General features: G+C 48.7%; 4 non-coding genes across 4 annotated transcripts; 2 read left to right on the forward strand and 2 right to left on the reverse strand.

Annotated features, from left to right (window-relative positions):
• Positions 1-1,062: 1,062 nt before the first annotated feature.
• On the forward strand, positions 1,063-1,133 carry TRNAG-CCC (transfer RNA glycine (anticodon CCC)). Its single transcript has one exon. It is a non-coding gene; the product is annotated as a tRNA-Gly (tRNA).
• A 1,353-nt stretch (positions 1,134-2,486) lies between these two features.
• Positions 2,487-2,557, reverse strand: TRNAG-CCC (transfer RNA glycine (anticodon CCC)). Its single transcript has one exon. It is a non-coding gene; the product is annotated as a tRNA-Gly (tRNA).
• Positions 2,558-8,632: 6,075 nt separating this feature from the next.
• TRNAE-UUC (transfer RNA glutamic acid (anticodon UUC)) lies at positions 8,633-8,704 on the reverse strand. Its single transcript has one exon. It is a non-coding gene; the product is annotated as a tRNA-Glu (tRNA).
• A 4,472-nt stretch (positions 8,705-13,176) lies between these two features.
• On the forward strand, positions 13,177-13,250 carry TRNAN-GUU (transfer RNA asparagine (anticodon GUU)). Its single transcript has one exon. It is a non-coding gene; the product is annotated as a tRNA-Asn (tRNA).
• Positions 13,251-18,851: the final 5,601 nt, after the last annotated feature.

Consider the following 18,851-nt stretch of genomic DNA (forward strand, 5'->3'; position numbering starts at 1 on the left):
ATAACTCAGCCTCCACCTAACACAGCTTCTCAGCAAGAGAACAATGATTGCAGGTCTGCAGCTGCTGTCTTCAACAAGTCATGATTTCTAGTCTCAACATGTAGGGGAGCTCTCCCGCTTCCTTTCTTCAGTTTAGTTTCCCCAGGAATAATTGGGGAGAGAAACCTCTGCATATTTCAATTTCATCCAAGGACCATTATGTTAACATTTCAACCATTAATATTTTTCGGAAACTTGGTCTGCTCCTTAGACAACCCATTCACTGTAGCCTGTGCCTCATGTGCATCTCAGAGTCACATATGTTAAACCTCAACGCAACAGGGAGTCCCATCTAGGAGATTAGAGTCTCCCAAACAATTGAACATTGACTGCAAACTTAATATTAATTAATCTTTTAATGATTATGATATAACATATATCCATCCAAATGCTTTGAACACCTTACAAAGCAGGCAGGTGCTGCTGATGCAATGATTAGGAGGCTGACTCATTATTCTTGTATGAAAAAACAGTTACAAACAACCAATCCCATTGACCAAAATGTGTTCTTCATTATCTCTGTTTTGATTCTGGCCCTCTCCTTCTTTTGATTCCAATCTAATTCTGCTTCTGCTTCTTATTTCCTCCCTGGATTAGACTTTTACTTCCCTAACCTGGTAAATTAGATTACTTCCTCAGACTCTCTAAGGCAACAGTTTGAGGTTGACAGTTGGCGGTTCAGGGTCATAAACAAGGGATCTGGATGAAATTCTGACGTTTTTCTGCAGGGGTCTGTTATAGAGTTGGAAAGAGCCTTTTTCAGAGTTGTAGTGTGAGCCGACAAAACAGATATTTTGATACTTTAATTTGAATGTCCCCCTTTATGCTGTTGCCTGACAGGAGTAAGCCTCTTCCGCAAGCCTCTGCTTCCAGTGTCTTTGTGTTTGTGAGCTCTGTCCACAGAGGCTGTGTAAGCCTGTTCGGGAACTCTTTCGTTCCCACCTCCCCCCCCCCCCCCGCCCAATCCTCCGGTGGCTGTCAAGATTCTTTCTGGAGACCCATCAGGGGCTACAGCAGAGGGAGGCATTGGTGGTTCAGTGGTAGAATTCTCGCCTCCCACGCGGGTGACCCGGGTTCGATTCCAGGCCAATGCATGGTGCCCACTCCCCTTTTTGCCACCCGGTCCGAATTGGAATAATGTTTTTTAGGACTGTAATGACCTGAATATGGAGGAAGCTTCTCACAAACTGGGTGTAAGGAAGAGATTCAAGTATGGATTTTTTTTCCCAGCAAAGAGTAAAGGGGTAATTTGGGGACATTACAGTCCTTAAAAACTTTATTCCAATTCGGAAGCAATCCATCATTTTCCTTTACATACATCAGAACTTCTCGTCCCCCTGACCCCCACCTTCTAAATCCTGATTCTTGTTTACAGAGAAATGGTCAAAAACGAGAAATTGTGTATCACGGTTCAGAATCTATTCTTTCAAATTTCAGATTTCTGAGAGAGTTTAAAAATAAAGAAATGTATAAAACATAGTGGGGCCATCGTTTTCTACACAAAATGTAGAATGACAATCTCAGAAGGAAACTTGAAATCGAATAAATCAAGGTTATCTCTAAAAACGAAAGAGAATAAAAACTGCCCGGATGTCACTGATCTGCTCTTTGAAACTATAGTTAGGTAGGGGAATCCTCCCAAGATTTTGGGGTGAAAAGTAATCACTGGTAGTCTCTCTAACGCAGTCACCCTCAAATCGCAGTGCTTTCGAGGGAGCGTCCAAGCAGAGAAACAAAACAGGATAAACAGTTCCCAGATTCTGTCGCTCATTTCCTCTTTTGAAAAGTGTAATTTTCAGGCTCACACCTGTTGACACACATTGCCAGGTACGCCGAATCCTTCCCGGAACACCGATGGGCCCACGGTGGGGACACACCGAGGCGCGGTGGCTGACGATGTTAATAAACTCGGTTCACGGCGTCTGGTGTACAGACGCCAGGGGCCTCTCGGCACCTCTGTGCGAGGCCCCCTCTCCGCAGCTCCCCTCCTGTCCACGCTGGTTCCTCCCCACAATCCTCCCCCTTCCGTGGGCCGCTGACGCCTCCCGCGCCACTGGGGGGACTGCGGGGCCCGCGGTGGTTCTTCTTCCGGGACCTTCATCTGTTGATCCTCGCTCCACGGTGAGACGTGGCCCGGCGGTCAGCCCACGGTCCAGCCTGCCAATCAGTGACCTGATGGCTCTTTGAGTTTCTGCTCTCTTCCAAAGAGAAAGGATGAAAGTCACAAGGGTCTTAGGTCCAAATATTCAACATCGCAGACTTCCAGAAACACTTGCAGCTTGAAAGGTACGAACTCGTGAGTGACGTGGTGACTCTGTTGCACGCCAAATGCTGCTCCACATGCTCGAGCACGTGGCGGCCCCAGGGCACTGCAAGGTCCCACTTTGGGCGGACCCCTAAAACCGTGCTCTGCTCGGACCGGGTGGCAAAAAGGGGAGTGGGCACCATGCATTGGCCTGGAATCGAACCCGGGTCACCCGCGTGGGAGGCGAGAATTCTACCACTGAACCACCAATGCCTCCCTCTGCTGTAGCCCCTGATGGGTCTCCAGAAAGAATCTTGACAGCCACCGGAGGATTGGGCGGGGGGGGGGGGGGGGGGGTGGGAACGAAAGAGTTCCCGAACAGGCTTACACAGCCTCTGTGGACAGAGCTCACAAACACAAAGACACTGGAAGCAGAGGCTTGCGGAAGAGGCTTACTCCTGTCAGGCAACAGCATAAAGGGGGACATTCAAATTAAAGTATCAAAATATCTGTTTTGTCGGCTCACACTACAACTCTGAAAAAGGCTCTTTCCAACTCTATAACAGACCCCTGCAGAAAAACGTCAGAATTTCATCCAGATCCCTTGTTTATGACCCTGAACCGCCAACTGTCAACCTCAAACTGTTGCCTTAGAGAGTCTGAGGAAGTAATCTAATTTACCAGGTTAGGGAAGTAAAAGTCTAATCCAGGGAGGAAATAAGAAGCAGAAGCAGAATTAGATTGGAATCAAAAGAAGGAGAGGGCCAGAATCAAAACAGAGATAATGAAGAACACATTTTGGTCAATGGGATTGGTTGTTTGTAACTGTTTTTTCATACAAGAATAATGAGTCAGCCTCCTAATCATTGCATCAGCAGCACCTGCCTGCTTTGTAAGGTGTTCAAAGCATTTGGATGGATATATGTTATATCATAATCATTAAAAGATTAATTAATATTAAGTTTGCAGTCAATGTTCAATTGTTTGGGAGACTCTAATCTCCTAGATGGGACTCCCTGTTGCGTTGAGGTTTAACATATGTGACTCTGAGATGCACATGAGGCACAGGCTACAGTGAATGGGTTGTCTAAGGAGCAGACCAAGTTTCCGAAAAATATTAATGGTTGAAATGTTAACATAATGGTCCTTGGATGAAATTGAAATATGCAGAGGTTTCTCTCCCCAATTATTCCTGGGGAAACTAAACTGAAGAAAGGAAGCGGGAGAGCTCCCCTACATGTTGAGACTAGAAATCATGACTTGTTGAAGACAGCAGCTGCAGACCTGCAATCATTGTTCTCTTGCTGAGAAGCTGTGTTAGGTGGAGGCTGAGTTATAACCTGGGCTCAACAAGGAAAATGACTGTCATTTTGACCTTGGAGAGCTTTGGCTCTATCCGTCCTCTGCCCAACACTCAAGACACACACCAGCTCTGGGCAACGTACTTTCAGTTACCACCTCCATCAACCAGATCTACATTAAGTCCCACGTCTCTTTCTAAACTACAAACCCGTACTTCCAACTCACAACTCCTAATTCACAAGTCAATGCCTCGTATGCGTCTCAGAGTCACAAATGCTAAAACTCACTGCACCTGTGAGTTCCCTGTCAGCGTCACACACCACCCTCTACTGCAATACTCTGTGATCAGACCCAGGCACAGTGTCTCCCAAAATGTAGTGCACTGTCCCAAGTATTTCAATCAATCCCCACAAGAACACCCAAATCTGTTCCTATCCCTGCCTAGTGTACTTACCCTCACCACCAACCACCCTGTTGCCCAAACCACATCGTGCTACCACTTTTGGATACACTCTCTCATCTTCCCAGCACAGAAATTTATGTCTGTCACAACCAACAAAACAGTGCTTAACTTTATATCAACTCTTACCTTCATTAATACGACCGGATAAAAAGCCAGCCTCCCTACAGCCAGTCTAATCTACTCCAATCCATTTGCTACACTGCATCCTGAGTGATCCTTCCACAGCCTACATCTAGACATATCTGTAGCCTAAAACTACATAGTGTCCCCATATTCCTTCACTGAAACGTCTTAATACCTTCGTGACATGAACCCTGGCTTCCCTCATCCTCATCATCTGAATGTCTCTTACCAATTCTCAAGTCCAGCAACAGTGAAGTACTGGACACGTCAGGAACTCTCTCACTTTCAGGCACTTGTTTCTCTCTACAGGGGATGGTCTCTCACAACTTTGTCTTCCTTCCTCAAAATCATTCTTATCCTTCAGGTCTCAGTTTAGAAGTCTTTTCCTCTGGAAAGACTTTCCTGACTGTCTGAATTCAGTGTGAAATGTGTCTGCTTTTATTTTGGCATGAATTGTGCTCTAACAAAGTCACAGTTTACTTGACTCTGTCTTCCAAAGACATATTCTCATATGAAAAAGATTCGCCGTTCCCGGGAAACCAAGTTTGTGTATAAAAATAAAAAATTCTCAAGGCGTAGCACAGTGCCTAGCATACTGCACAGTCTCAGGTTGTTATACAATGAAAGAGAGAGCGAGAGAAACAAATAAGAAAACATTCTCTCTCTCTCTCTCTCTCTCTCTCTCTCTCTCTCAAACGCGCGCGCGCGCACACACACACACACAGTCACAGATAGACAAATGAGAAAATAAATTTCGCAAGATAAGCAGCAGAATGGTTAATCCACAAAGTAGAGCAACTCCAGCAGAGCAATCGGAAAGGGTAGAGGACACAGTGATCAAGAATAAAGTTTTGCTTGAGTGTAAGGTAGTAAAAGGATCTTGGGTGGAGCTTCAAAGTTGGAAAAAATCAAGAGCCAGAAAGGAGAGGGGAAGGGTATGGTGTGGTGTGGTGAAGGGAATAAATCTTGGAGAGAAAGTTGTCCTCAGATTCTTGTGTGGGTCTCTGTAAGACCAGAGTTCGCAAGCTGATCATGTTGACCCTTGGGCTTTTCTAGGGACTCAAAAGAGGCACCGGAGGAGGGAGGCTCTGGGGCCCTGGGGCGATTGTGCACGGGTTACTGCTTGGCCTGTACCAGGCTAATCATCAACAAAAGAATCAAAGAGTGAAAACATGAATATCAGACAAAAGCATGGGGCAAAAAAAAAAAAAAAAAAAAAAGCTTAGAAGAGTAACCTTCTAGCATCCACCTGGAATCCAATCGAGTTGTTTTTCCCTGGAATGGCCTAATCGAGTGGCCAGTGAGGGTGTAGCTAAAGGGAAGAAATCTTAGAGTGAAATTTTCACCTATTCCCCCTTTGGTAGGTCTCTCTCAAACGCAAGACTTCAAAAGCAGAACCATTTGATCCTTGGCCTTCTCCAAGGACTCCAAAGAGGCACAGGAGGAGAGAAGCTCAGTTATCACCCAGATCTTCTGGAGCAACTCAGGCACATCCCCAAACGTGAGCCTCCACAAAAATCCCTGGGTCCCGAACGCCTGTTTAGGGAAAGTGCTGGGTTGTGTCTCAAGGTTGAGAGGAAAGGGTTTTGGAGGCACCAAGCAATGGGAGGGCAAAGAGAATGCATCATCAGTGAGGAAATTTGATTTGAATTTGAATTCTAGTATTATGATTTGAATGCCAGAGGTTTATGGTGTTGCCTGATGTAAGTCTCCTAGGCAAGCCTGTGCTCTGGGTGTCTTTTCTCTTTGTTCTGCATGTCTGCCAAAGAGGACTGTATGGACTTCTTTCTAGAACTGTGTTTTCAAAGTCCTTCCTGAGACTCTTCCTGATGAGACCCACACTAATGGGGAGGGGCAGGGCTTGGGTGGCTCAATGGCAGAATTCTCCCCTCCCCTGTGGGAGACCTGGGTTTGATTCCCAGCCAGTGCATACCTTTCTCTGCTGGGTTCTCTTTTGCACAGGCACGAGGGGTGCTTTCCTGCCTCTGGGAGTGGTGGCGGTGGCAGCGGCCAAGGGAGGAAAAGGGCAACTATACACCTTGAGTTAATTCTGGGGCAGAAGACATTAAGGAGTTGATCTCAACAGGGATTCTGCAGCGCTTCCAGGCCCTGAAATGATCACCCGTGCTTTAGTGCTCATCCTGCAGCACAGCCACCACCTGGCCAGAGCAGGTCTTTGAAGCCACAGGTGGGTCTGGTGGGTCTCTGCGGTTTGGAATACTTGAAACTAAAACCATTGTTACTATTGTCTTTTGTCCTATTCCATCCTTTGGCTACATGGCACTATGGAGCAGGAATCAAGAAAGAAGCTCACTGAAGGACAGAAGCTGTGCTGGGAGAAGCATCAGGGGCCCAGGGAAGGGGGAGGCTTGTGGGGAGGAATTCCCGTGGAAATGAGGGGAGTTGGGTAGTGGGGCCTCTCACCTTCCTGTGGACATCGTAGGCCCTAGTTTGCTGGCCTTGGTAAAGTTGAGGACAAGGATGAGCCCCGAGTGGAGAGTCGCACCCACAAGAAAATCATTTTTATCGTGCCTTTTTGTTTTACACTCTGCCAGTCAAATCTTCTGGTCAGGAGATCTTTGTTTTTCTATTAATTAACACACTTTTTGTTTAGAACTGTTTTAGGATTACAAAAAAAATTGAGCAGGTAACAAAGAGAGTTCTCATATTCACTCCCTCCCTGCTCACGGCTTCCCCTATTATTAACATCTTGCATTTATGTGATACATTTGTTACAATGAATGAACCAATATTAATACATTATTCTTAACGAAAGTTCATACTTTACATTAAGGTTCACTCTCTTTTACAGTTCTATGAGTTTTGACAAATCAGTGACATCATGTATCCACCATTACCATGTCATAGAGAATACTTTCCATGCCCGAAAACATCCCCCATACTCCACCTAATCATTTTTCTCACCTTCCCCTCCAAGTCTGGGCAACCACTGATCTTTCTTTACCTTTGCCTTTTCCACAAACGTCATACAGCTGGAATCATACAGTGTGTGGTCTTTTCAGACTGGCTTCTTTCACTTAGCAATATGAGCCTAACGTTCTTTCATGCCTTTTTGTGGTAGTCCATTTCTTGTTATTGCTTAAAACGATTCCATGGTTTGTTCAATCCATTCACCCATTGAAGGATATCTTGGTTGCAATTATAAATAAAGCTATTATAAATATTCCTGTGTGAATTTCTGTATGGACATAAGGTTTCAACAAACTTCAGTAAATACGTGCAAGCCCGGTTGCTGGGTCATATGGTAAGACTATGTTTAGCTTTGTAAGAAACTGCCAGACTCTCTCCCCAAGTGGCTGTACCATTTTGCAGTCCCCCGAGCAACAAATGATGGTTTCCATGGCTCCACAACTCACCAGCATTTGGTATTGTTAGTTTATTGGATTTAACCATTCTAAGAGGTGTGTAGCGGTAGCCCATTGTTGTTTCAGTTTGCAATTCCCTAGTGACATACGATGTTGAGCATCTTTTCATATACTGGATTGCCATCTGTTCATCTGTATGGTCTGTATGTCTTCTTTGGTGAGGTGTCCGTTCAATCTCTTGCCCATTTTTAATTGGGTTTTAAACGTTTTCTTATTGTTGAAGTTTAGAGTTCTTTGCATATTTTGGATACAAGTCCTTAATCGGATATGTTTTGCAAATATTTTCTCTCCCTCTGTGGCCTGTCTTTTCACAGGCCTTCGGAGCGAGGGAGGAAGGGAAAGCGGAAAACGTGCAGAGTGCCTGGTGGAGTCTACACAGTTTACATGCTACAGCCGTTGTAGAAACAGCTGTGGGATTTGACTGTGGTACCATCGGTTTGATATTCTGGCGCTGATTTTTACTCCTGCCTTCTGCTTATGGCAGCAGTAAGGGTTTGCCCTTTTGTGCGTACTTCAAGTGCTGCCTTTGTGGGGTCAGTCAACATCAGCTCCCTACGCCGCTTAATCTACAAACGGGACAGCCCTCGAGGACCTGACCCACCGCTCACCTTCCCCTCAACCCTCGCGGGCGTCGCCTCCGGGCCCCTCTTTCGTCCGAAGTCCTCGGAAGCATTTTATCCGCGAAGTGGGCTGGGGAGGCCCGGCCGACCGGCCCGTTTGCCGGGCCCGCACCAACAGGCCGCCTGGGCTTGGCCTCGTCTCGGTCACAGAGAGCTCCGGCAGATCCGCGCCGCCTGGGGCGGGAAGGAGCGCGCGCTCGGGTGCAGGCCCACAGGGCTTTGAAGGTCTGCAGGGCTGTGTAAACCTGAGCAAGATGCGTAGCAGCCCTGTGAAGGCGCTTCTGCGGGTGGCTAACGTGGAGACCAGCAAGAGAGAGTGATGTGCCCTGAGAAGGGGCCCGCCCTTGTTTCCCTTCCTCTGCGGGAGTTGAAGTCTCCATGCGAGGAGCAGAGGGCATGAGGCCTCAGCAGAGGAAAGGGAGATTCGTGTGTGCCGACCGACGGTGCAAAAGGATTCCCTGACCGGGAATCGAACCCGAGCCACGGCGGTGAAAGCGCCGAATCCTAGCCACTAGACCACCAGGGAAGTGGAAACTGGTGCTTCTCTTCCTTGCTTCCGCCCAGAGGGAGGTTTGCTCTGTGCTCTGGGACGCCTTGGGCTCTGGGAGCCAGTCACGCGTCTTAAACCAGGAATCCTTTCGTAAAGCCCTTCCCTCCCTGCTTTCTCTGGAAAAGGGAGCCCGCAGGCGACGCACCGAGAGCCCCCGAGGCCTGCCAGGGCCACCCGTGCCGGAGCGAGTCGCCTCGTCGCCTCGTCGCGGCGGCACCTCTGAACTGCCCTGGAGACGCGCCTCTGCGAGGCGCCCACGTGAGGAGAGAAGGTCGCGGGGGCCGGGGAGTGGCCGAGGTTGGCGGGTGGAGGTGGGAGGGGGAGGCGCCCAGGGTGAGAAGCGGCCGAGCACTGAGACCTGAGTCCTTGGCATCTCCAACCTCCCAAAGGACTCAGGTGGATGCAGGGACGGAGACAGACGGTAGAGGAGAAAGGCTTTCAAGCAAGTGTCCTTTCCAGGCGGCCCCTAAGTGGATGCCGGATCTTCCCGCGACGACCCGCTGCACCTGCAGTTTTCCCGCCTTAGTCGATGCCAGCTCCATCCTTCCATATGCTCAGACCGAAAGACTCGGCGTTCTCTCCGTCGCCGGAGTTCTCCTCAGACCCCACATCCTGTTACTCAGGAATTCGTGTTTTCTCATCCGTCAGGTGTGTGGGACATTGATCTAGACCGGGTTTTCTCAACCTCAGCCGTGTTGGTAGAGGGCTCCGCCCGTGGATTGCAAGATGTTTAGTGACGATTCGATGGCAGAGGAAAAACCCTCCCTCCCTCTTCCCCCCAGGCGTGGCAATCGAAAGTGTCTCCAGACAAGGCCTGGTGTCACACTAGGGGGCCGGGGGCCAGAGTCCCTGGGCTCAAATCGCCCCGGATTGAGAATCAGCGATGTGCACAGTCCCTCCTGTTCCTGGTCTCTGAACTTGTGCAGACGACTCTCCTGATCAGGGTGCCGGGTCAATTCAACTCTCGGCCCCCCCCCCCCCCGCCCCCCGGGCCCAACTGGACGTTAGGAATTGAGACTTTCATCTCGAGATCATGGGTCTTTCCGCCCTTAGGACTCTTCTTCGGCTCTGCCCTCGAAATCAGCGTCTTTTGAGCCTGTCCACGAGGGCCAGCCAGGCAGGGGGGTGGTTCCGCTCTGTGAGGTTCCTCTTGCCCCCTCCGGAGCTTCACGCCTCTTGGGGTTCAGCCTGCACAGAAGCTTTAGGGGCCACTTTACTCGCCTTCCCCAGGCACCCCTGAGGAGCAGGTGCGCGGGGCAGGTGGAAGAATGGGCTTTCACTGCGGTGCCCGACCTCCACGCCCCGCACACAGTTTTCTGGGCTGCCCCTGGTCCCGCCCTCGGGAGTTACGTCCTGGGAGACAACCAGGCCGAGAGGGACACCTAGGGGAAACCGGCTGGCCGCTTCAGTTCCGTAGAGGGTGCCAGAAAGGGTCCTCACAGGAGAGAAAGGCCGTGGGTCCTCCCTTACTGGGCGGGTGGAAGAGAGACTAAAGGAAAGAGGAGAAAAGTCCTATGAGGTTTCCGGATCTATAGCTACCGTGACGTCGACCTCCTCTGGAACAGCGATCTCCCGTGACTGGTGAAGGTGAGTGGAGTCCCGTCTCCAGTTTGCCAAAGTCGTCAAAGCAGAGGACGATGGCCCGTGTACTGGTGAACAGGCCATCCCAGGTCTTCTGTCTTGGTAGTACTCGAACTTCCTTACCCAAGATCTGTGTGGATGCAAGTGGATACTTTTTACTTTCCCAGTTGCTCCCATTTGAAGAAGGGATCGATCTGGTGTGAAGCACGTGCAACAACAACAGTAAGGAAAGCGACTCTTGTTGAGAGTGTCACATTCCTCTCACACCCCTTTAATTTTAATGGCACTTCCCCAGGTAGAGTCCCCATGTTGGGCCCATTCTACTTTTAATGCGCAGTTGGTGGAACATGAGAGAAGTCTAGACGGTCGGTCCATGGGTGAATATTTGAAGCACGTCAGGCATTTTTGTTTAAGTGTGCATTCCTAAAACACAAAACAAACATATCGAGCTCATCTGTGCCTTTTCCACAAAGATGGGGAAGAAGAATTATACATAAACAAATGGAAAATGTCATACAACAGCCTCTAGTGTCTGCTCCTTCCACTGAAGTTCTTCTTCCCTGGATACGCTCACCAGTGTCTTCTCTTTCTCCAAAATACGACATCCAGTGTCAGACACCAAAATTGGTTTTCTGGTTCCAGCCTATTTCCCCCTCTCTCCTCTTCTTCCTTATGCAGAACAAGTCGGCTCTCCCTCAGCCTCCAATCTGCAGCAGGGCGCCCAAAGATCAGCTTGGCAGATTAGGGACCCTCCATGGGACTCTATGTCACAAACGGTATGAAGTGGAGTTCTCTTGCTAGCCCAATCTGGCAGATGAAAATGTTGAGGCACTGCCCAAAATTCAACTAGCACAAGTAAAACCAGTGGATCACTGAAACAGTAACAAGTAAAATCTCGTTGTGCACAAAAAGACAGTTTGGGAACTGGGAGTGCTCAAACATGATAAGGAATGAGGCTCAGAGGTATACTGTTATAAAGCAGCTCATAGAGTGAGGAGGCAGCGGCTGATCATTCTTCACGGGGATGGGCTATGGCATCAGAGTTTTACCGGCGATAGGGAATTGGTTAAAAGTGGTTACCTCATATCAATTTTGGGGAACGGTTTAAGTTTCGTTTATGATTTTCACAGGCACTAACAAGAAGTGGCCCTAGTTAAGTTCCACTTGTTTTGCAAAATAGGCGACATTAGCTTTTGCTTGTATGACTGAACTGGTTTGTCTGCTCAGGGAATTTTCAAGTCTGATCTCCATCTGTGTTTGATTTTAACAATTCCCCCCTCTTGGTCATGTTCTCAGCCTGCTCCACCAGCGTAGTGTTACTCTCAGTTACCACTGTGGATGTAGTCCGACCAAAGAATCACATATTCGCTGTCTCTGCTAGTTGAGTCGTCAGGGCAGAGGGGCCTGTGGTCACGTTATCATCACTTATGTGGTCATTGTTGAGTTCCTCCAGTTGTCCGATCCTGATGGATACCATTTGGCATGTGAGTGGCTGCCGACAGGCATTCAAAATCCTTGCGAGTACGCAACACACCAGAGAGGTTAACATGATGGCTCTAAGGAGAACAATAGCCAAGGATTGAAAAAGTCCCCGGCACACAGATTCCCAGGAGCCAAGGTTTAACCAGCTAAGCAGGTCTATGGAAGAGGTGTCACTTATCTGATGAAAAACTTTATCTGGTCTTTAAGACCCTTTAGATTTTGAGTAACACAGAAACAGTATTTTTCATCAATTGTACAGTTTTCATCAATTGGACCACGTGAGCCTCCTGCTGAGCATTTAGAGCATCAAGGACGCTCCTCTTTGGGAGTACCACCGAAGATAAACCACTTACTTCAGTTTACTTCCGCTCAGCCACGGGAACGGAAGACGTCCCCATCCCCAGGTTAGCGCACCGTAGGGTTTCCTTCCCTTCTCCTGACCGCCTCGCGCCCGGTGGCCGGCCGAAAGACCTGCTCCCTGGCCCCCAGGTAAGGGGCGCAGCCCCGTGCGGGATTCAACGCAAAGTAAAAGCGAAACGCCAGGCAAAGCAGACCACAGTGCCGTGACTCGGATTCGAACCGAGGTTGCTGCGGCCACAACGCAGAGTACTAACCACTATACGATCGCGGCGCGCCACAGTCCCAGCAGCAATCCCCGCCCTTGCTCTATGAATTTTGATGAAACATCATTCCAATAACTCCGCTGCTTTGTTCTTGCACAACGGCAGGCGCTCCTGTTCTTCTCTGTCGTGCCCGCTCTCCATTTTCCCCTCCCTTCCTTCCTCTCCATTCCGGTACATGATTCAAAAAAAACCACAAAACAATCCTCACCTCCCCGAATCCGGCCCGGGTCTCTGCCCAGGCCTCCTGGGAAGTCTCCTGGTCCTCCGCCCACGCCTCCCCCACTTCTTTGCCGCCTCTTCGCCTTTGCCCCTTTCGACCACCCCCACTCCGTCCTTCCGGCTCCCTCCCCCCACCGACCTCGGCCGAGCCGAGTGGAGTGAGGGGAGCGCCGGCGGCGCAGGTGGTCGGGTGCAGGCGGAGCAAACGGGCCGAGCCGTCTGTCACCGGAGCCCACCGGGCGTTCAGCTTCCCTTGGGCCCCACTCGGCCCAGGCCCGGGGGGTCGCGGCCCCAGGCGTCTCCGTGGTGCTGGCAGCTGAGGCGGGTGTGGAGCAAGGCGGGGCGAGGCCGCTCGGCTGCCCTTCTGCCTCCGGAATCACGCAACGCGCGGCTCTCAAAGGCGATGCACACGCTGCGCCGACTCCGCGTGTCGGGTTTTCCGAGGCTCTGGAGCCGGCACTGCTGTCCTGCAAGGGCGGGTGGCTCGGCCTGGCGTTGAAGGAGCCCCAGTTCCTGAGGGGGGCGGTCGTGGCGCTTCCGCGTGTCTCTGTGGCGCAATCGGTTAGCGCGTTCGGCTGTTAACCGAAAGGTTGGTGGTTCGAGCCCACCCAGGGACGAGTCTCGCCTTTTTTAGGTTGTAGATGTGTTTGCAGCTGTTCCTACTCTGCATATCCTCTCAGGTAAAGGCGAAGAGAGGCCTCCTCCGCTGGTACCCTCCTGTTCTCTGTGTCTTGTGCACAAAAGGGGGACCTAAGTCAGCATCATAAGGTCATCACAGATCCTCGCAGAAGAGCTCGGGAGGAAAACAGGTCTCGGGGAGTAGGGAAATCCTTCAGAGAGTACACACATCGTCGTGACTCGGAACTCTTTTTCACGGTGGAGTTTCTTCCATCATTGGTTGCGGCTAGTATTTACTTAACCCTTTCCATACACTTTTTAAGTGAAGTTGGTTCTAGGATTCTGTGATTACAAATAATGCTGTAGTCCCCATTCTTGTACACACATCTTTGGCCACTTGCCCCAGTACTTCTATCAGGGTAGAGTTCCTGGAAGAGCAGTTGCTCTGTCATAGTGTTCACACGGCTTCCGTATGGTTCCATTTCTCTCCTTTGTTGGCTTATTCGCTATGACTCTTCGTCATTTCAGCGGCTGCTTTAGGATTCACAGCACACATCTGCAACTTACCACAGTCTGCCTTCAAGTGCTATCATACCTCTTCACATTTCTCCCCTACCGCCTGTATGATATCGCTGTCCTGCACTGCACTTTACACACGTTATAAACCCCACAATCCGTCATTATTACTTTTGTTTAATCTGTCCCATGGTTTTAAAGAGGTTTAAATACTAAGAAAAAAATCTTAAATATTTTCCTGTGCAGATACCGTTTCTGTTGTCCGTCATCCCTTTGTGTACATCCAGAGTTCCATCTGGCATCATTGCTCCTTCTTCCTGGAGGACTCCTTCAACATTTCTTGTAGTGTGCATCTGCTAATGATGAATTCTTTCAGCCTTTGTATGTCTGTAAATGTCATTAGTCACCTTCATTTTTGAAAGACTTTTTTGGGGGAGGAAGCGTACAATTCCATGCTGACTTTTTTCCCCCTCAGTCGTTTATAGATATGCTCCACTGTCTTCTCACTTGCACTGCTTCTGATGAGGAATCTGATATCATCTTTATTTTTGTTTTCTGTATGTACCGTGTCATTTTCCTATGGCTGTTTTGGAGATTTTTTTTCTTTTTCAATGGATTTGAGCAATTTAATTATAATGTGACTAGATGTAGTTTTCTTCGTGTTTCTTGAGCTCATTCATTGTGTTCATTTGGCTCCTTAGATCAGTGGGTTTATAATTTTTATTATAACTGGAAATTTTTCAGTCATTGTTTCCTCTAAAATTATTCCTTCATCCCCAGTCTTTTCAGGTCAGGGACTCAATTACTCGTATATTAGGCCTTTTAAAGTTGCCCTGCCATTCACTGATAGATGTTCATTGAAAAAATTTTTTTTGACTGTGAGTTTCATTTTGTACATTTTCAGTTGTTCTTGGCTTTGTGTTCCCTGATCTTTTTTTTCCTGCAGTGTCTAATCTGCTGGTAATTCCATCTGGTGAACTTATTATCTCAGGTGTTATGGTTTCCATCTCTAAAGTTTGATTCTGTCCATTTGCATATCGAACCCAAAGTGAGTTCGCTCTGACACTGGGTGCACTGGGAGAAAGTAGGACTTTTACCACACAGCACTGGGCAAGGAGAGAGGGCAGCTAACGCTGAAATCCCAAACTCCCCAAAGCTAAAAGGAAGGGTTTTTATTTGGGGTTTTAGGTAGGGGAGGAGGAGCATATGGCCTTGCTGGTCGGAGCTTTCCCACCAGCCTGTCTTTGGCCTTGAGACTACTTGCAGAGAGGAGGGAGCCCGTGACCTTGCTGGTCAGCAGCTTTGCCACCAGCCTGTATCTCTTTGTGGGGAGGGAAGAGAATGAATCCAGGTGCTTGTCCTTGGCGGTGTCTGTCTCCATGGAGGATAGTGGATTCTGGAGCCAGGAAGCCAGAGAGTAAGCTGGGAATGAGTGTTTTGGTTTTAACCCCATATATGCTGGGTTTAATGTAGGGAAACTGATATCAGGGTCAGCATCACATTTGTATATGCTCCACATGTCTACTTCGCTCCTTGGGCATATGTAACACAGTCAGAATAACTGTTTTAAAGTCCTCTCTGTTAATTTTAACATCGTGTCAGTTCTGGTTCAGTTTCGGTTGATTGCTTGTTCTTCGCGTTAAGGATCATGTTTTCCTGCCTCTACACATGCCTGGCGTTCTTTGATTGGATGCCAGACATTGTGAAAGTTTTCCTTCTTGCGTACTGGCTATGTTGGTATTCCTATAAATCTTCTTGAGTTTTGTTCTGGAGTACAGCAAAGTGACTTTTAAAGTTTGATCCCTTCGGATCCTGCTTTTATGATTTTTTTTTAGGTGGGTCAGTCTAGGGGCTGATTATTCCCACCACTGAAACAAGACCTTCCTGAGTGTTCTTCCCAATGGCCCACGAATTATGAGTAGTCCAGTCTGGCAGGTGGGAGCAAGTATGATTTCCTGTCCTGTGAGCACCAGGCACTCTTCCACGATCTTTTCAGAAGTCTCTTCCCCTGGCTTCAGACAGTTCCTTCATAAAGCGTGCCCTGATCAGTACTCTGCTGAATACTCGAATATGCCTGAATACACATATGCCTGGATTCTCTCTCTGTCCATCTCTCGTCACTTGATCTTTGTCCTATGAACTCTAGCTGCCTTGCTCTCTGTGGAAATTCAGCTTCATGCCCACAATCCAAGGAGCTGGCCTCAGATCCCCCTCCTCGTGCCCAGCCTGGAAACTCTCTGAGAGCAACAATTATCCCATTTGACGACAAATCATAGAAAGCAACAGAACCCTGCACCTGACAACGCACCTTGTGTAGACCTGGACCCTTAGAGTTGTCGGCTCACCTCCCTGTTGGTTCTGTCTGTGGTTTGAGCAAAAAAGACCTCTGTGGCTTTCACCTAAATCTGGTTCTTGGACATTCTCTCTCTCTCTCCACGTAGGTGTCTGTGTGTCTGTCTGTCTCTCATACTCTAGGCTGCCCCAAGCTTACCCACTTTCTTCTCCTCCTCTTCAGCTTCCCAGGACCTCGGTTAGAATGTCCTAATTTCAGCATTTATTAGGTGTTTTCTCAGATGCCAGGCCCTGCTCTGGGAGAGATGCTGCAGTCTTCAACAAATGGAGAGGTCCCTGCCCCGTGGTGCCCACGTCTGGAGACATCAGAAAGGGGCAGAGCGGTGGGACACAATTGGTTCATGTTCTTCCCAGGGGCCTCTGCCAGCCCGGGCCTAGGGGTGCTAGTGGGGAGCACCACCAGAGAAGCACAGCAAAGAACGGGAAGACGGATGACTCTCAGATCCAGAAGGCCGTGACCAAGAACCAGGATTTTTTTCTTTCTTTCTTTTCCTTTAATAAACAGGCACCTCAGGAAAACAGCAGACACCCAGTGACAGTCCCTTCCCTTACTTCCTGGAGCAGGCATTGCTCGTGTTTACACTTCTTAAAGTGACAATGATGGCCAAGCTCACCAACACCCCCTAAGGGGACCCACACCTCGTCTGAACCTATTAACGTATGGTCACTCTTAATCTATAAAAATATCATTAGCTTTATATTAAACTCGTGTTTTGTTGTTTCCATCCTTCGTTAGAAGGTCTCCAGGCAAAGGTTATGCATTGATTACCGGCATAATCTTATGTAGTCTAGAGACCCAAGCTTAGAAATGGTAGGTCTTAACATTACTTTTCAAAGTGAGCTGACAATAATAAAGAAAGACATGTCGGGATGCATATTAGATGATACCTAAGAAGCGTTTACGCAAAAGAAGCCACGTCGAAATAATTGAGTCACCGTGATCTCTAGAATCATAAGACTTAATCTCCATTTAGAAGATATATGTGGTATGTTTACCGTTTACTGAACAGTAATTTAAAATTTTTGAACTTAAATATTTGTTGGAATTAAGAGTTTGCTTACTTGACCAGTAAAACCAGTGTAGGAATTTAGGCAGGTCAGTGTCATTAGGATCTTGAAGAGAGAAATAATTTTCCAAGACCTTGTGTAAATTAGAATACTTTCCACCAATACTTTCTACATTATTAGAAATCTGGACAACAACAGAAGAGCTAGTTCTTAGACCAAAATTATAGGAACCAGTGTACCATAAGGAGTCATCGTTAGATATATGACATGACATAAACATTCTCTATGCCATTACATGTCCATTATGAAAATTCTTTAAAATGTTTTAAAGTATTCGAGATTGGTCCTATTATCTATCTTGAATTCTTTCCTTGCGCCCAGCACTGAGTCCTTAATTTATCCACAGCTAACCTTTCCTTTTTTTCCCCTTGAGTTACAGGGTTCAGCAAGAAAGGAAGTGCAAGAAAAAAAAAAAATCCATCAATAGCTTTTATGGACTTCACTGGGAATCCTACTCACCATCTGACTTTGGGGAGAGGGGCACAACTGGGGTACGCAGCCCAAATCAGGTTGCCTCTGTCTGCTTGGACTCAGACTGAACCCAGGTCTAGGTCAAGACAAGACTAAGCACCATTCTCACAGGGCAGCCGCCTACCTGACAGTGCCAGATGCAGGATTCTGGAAAGGTCTTGAGAACTCTGCCCTTCCCTCCGTTGCAATTCCCACCTGCTCCCCTCATCCTTCCACCACAAGAAGGGATCCTTCACCTTTTTGTCAGGTCAGAACTCTTGAAGATCCCAGCAGGGCAGAGAGAGCCAGGCAGGAGCCAAGGGGCAGCTGCGCTCCCCTGGAGGGTCTCCCTGAAGAGGTGGGCAGCGCTAGAGCTCAGGCGGACCCAAGACCCCACTGCCCGCCAAAGCGAGGAGGAGGAGTCCGGAGGGCAGATGGTGCTGGGGAGACTGACAACCTATCTGTTCCTACAAGCAGAGGGCGGGCCTGGCCTGCACTGTCGAGGAGAAGGGGAGAGCCCAATCAAACTCCGCCTGAAGCTTCTCATAGCCTGGAGGACGCGGGTGTCAGGTTCCTGAAAGGGCAAATAGGGGTCTCCTCCAGAGGACAAAGGCCTCCCCTGTCCTTGGAGGAAAAGTCCTCCAGCTGGTTTCAAGGGACATTGTGAAAGGAAAGGGGCAACAGCGGTCCACTAATGATCCTAAGATGTCTGCAATTACTCTCAAAGGGTGTCGGCATGATGTAATATGTGGAGGAGAGTGTGAGAAAGCCAAAGTGGGAAACAGCTGAGTCTGTGATTCAGGTGAGACATAAATGCACGGATTTTTTGAATGTTTCAATTATTTTTAAGCAGCGATTGGAACTTAAGTCCCAAGTTCTCTTTAGATGAAAATTCAAAAGTGAGCATTAGGTTTCTGAGACAAGGGAGGAGGAGTGCAGGCTGCCCATCACATCTCACCTCTGCAGCCTGGGAGATGCCGTGGCCCCTGTGGCCGAGCCTCCCGCAGAGGCTCTTCCCTGCGTCTGGAGCTTGAGGCCCACCTCACCTCTGGGGGTGAAGAGAAGACTCCTGACTGCTAGGCCGGAGGCCGTGCCCAGAGACGTCGCTGATGGGGAACCAATCCCGGAGCCCAGTGAAAGGGCCCACCCAGCCCCAGGCCACCGGGGAGTCACACAAGGGCTCTAACTTGGCCTCTCCAGGTGACAATTCTAAA

The sequence above is a fragment of the Equus przewalskii genome, unplaced genomic scaffold (genome assembly GCF_037783145.1).
Source record: "Equus przewalskii isolate Varuska unplaced genomic scaffold, EquPr2 ChrUn-12, whole genome shotgun sequence".
Taxonomy (NCBI): domain Eukaryota; kingdom Metazoa; phylum Chordata; class Mammalia; order Perissodactyla; family Equidae; genus Equus; species Equus przewalskii.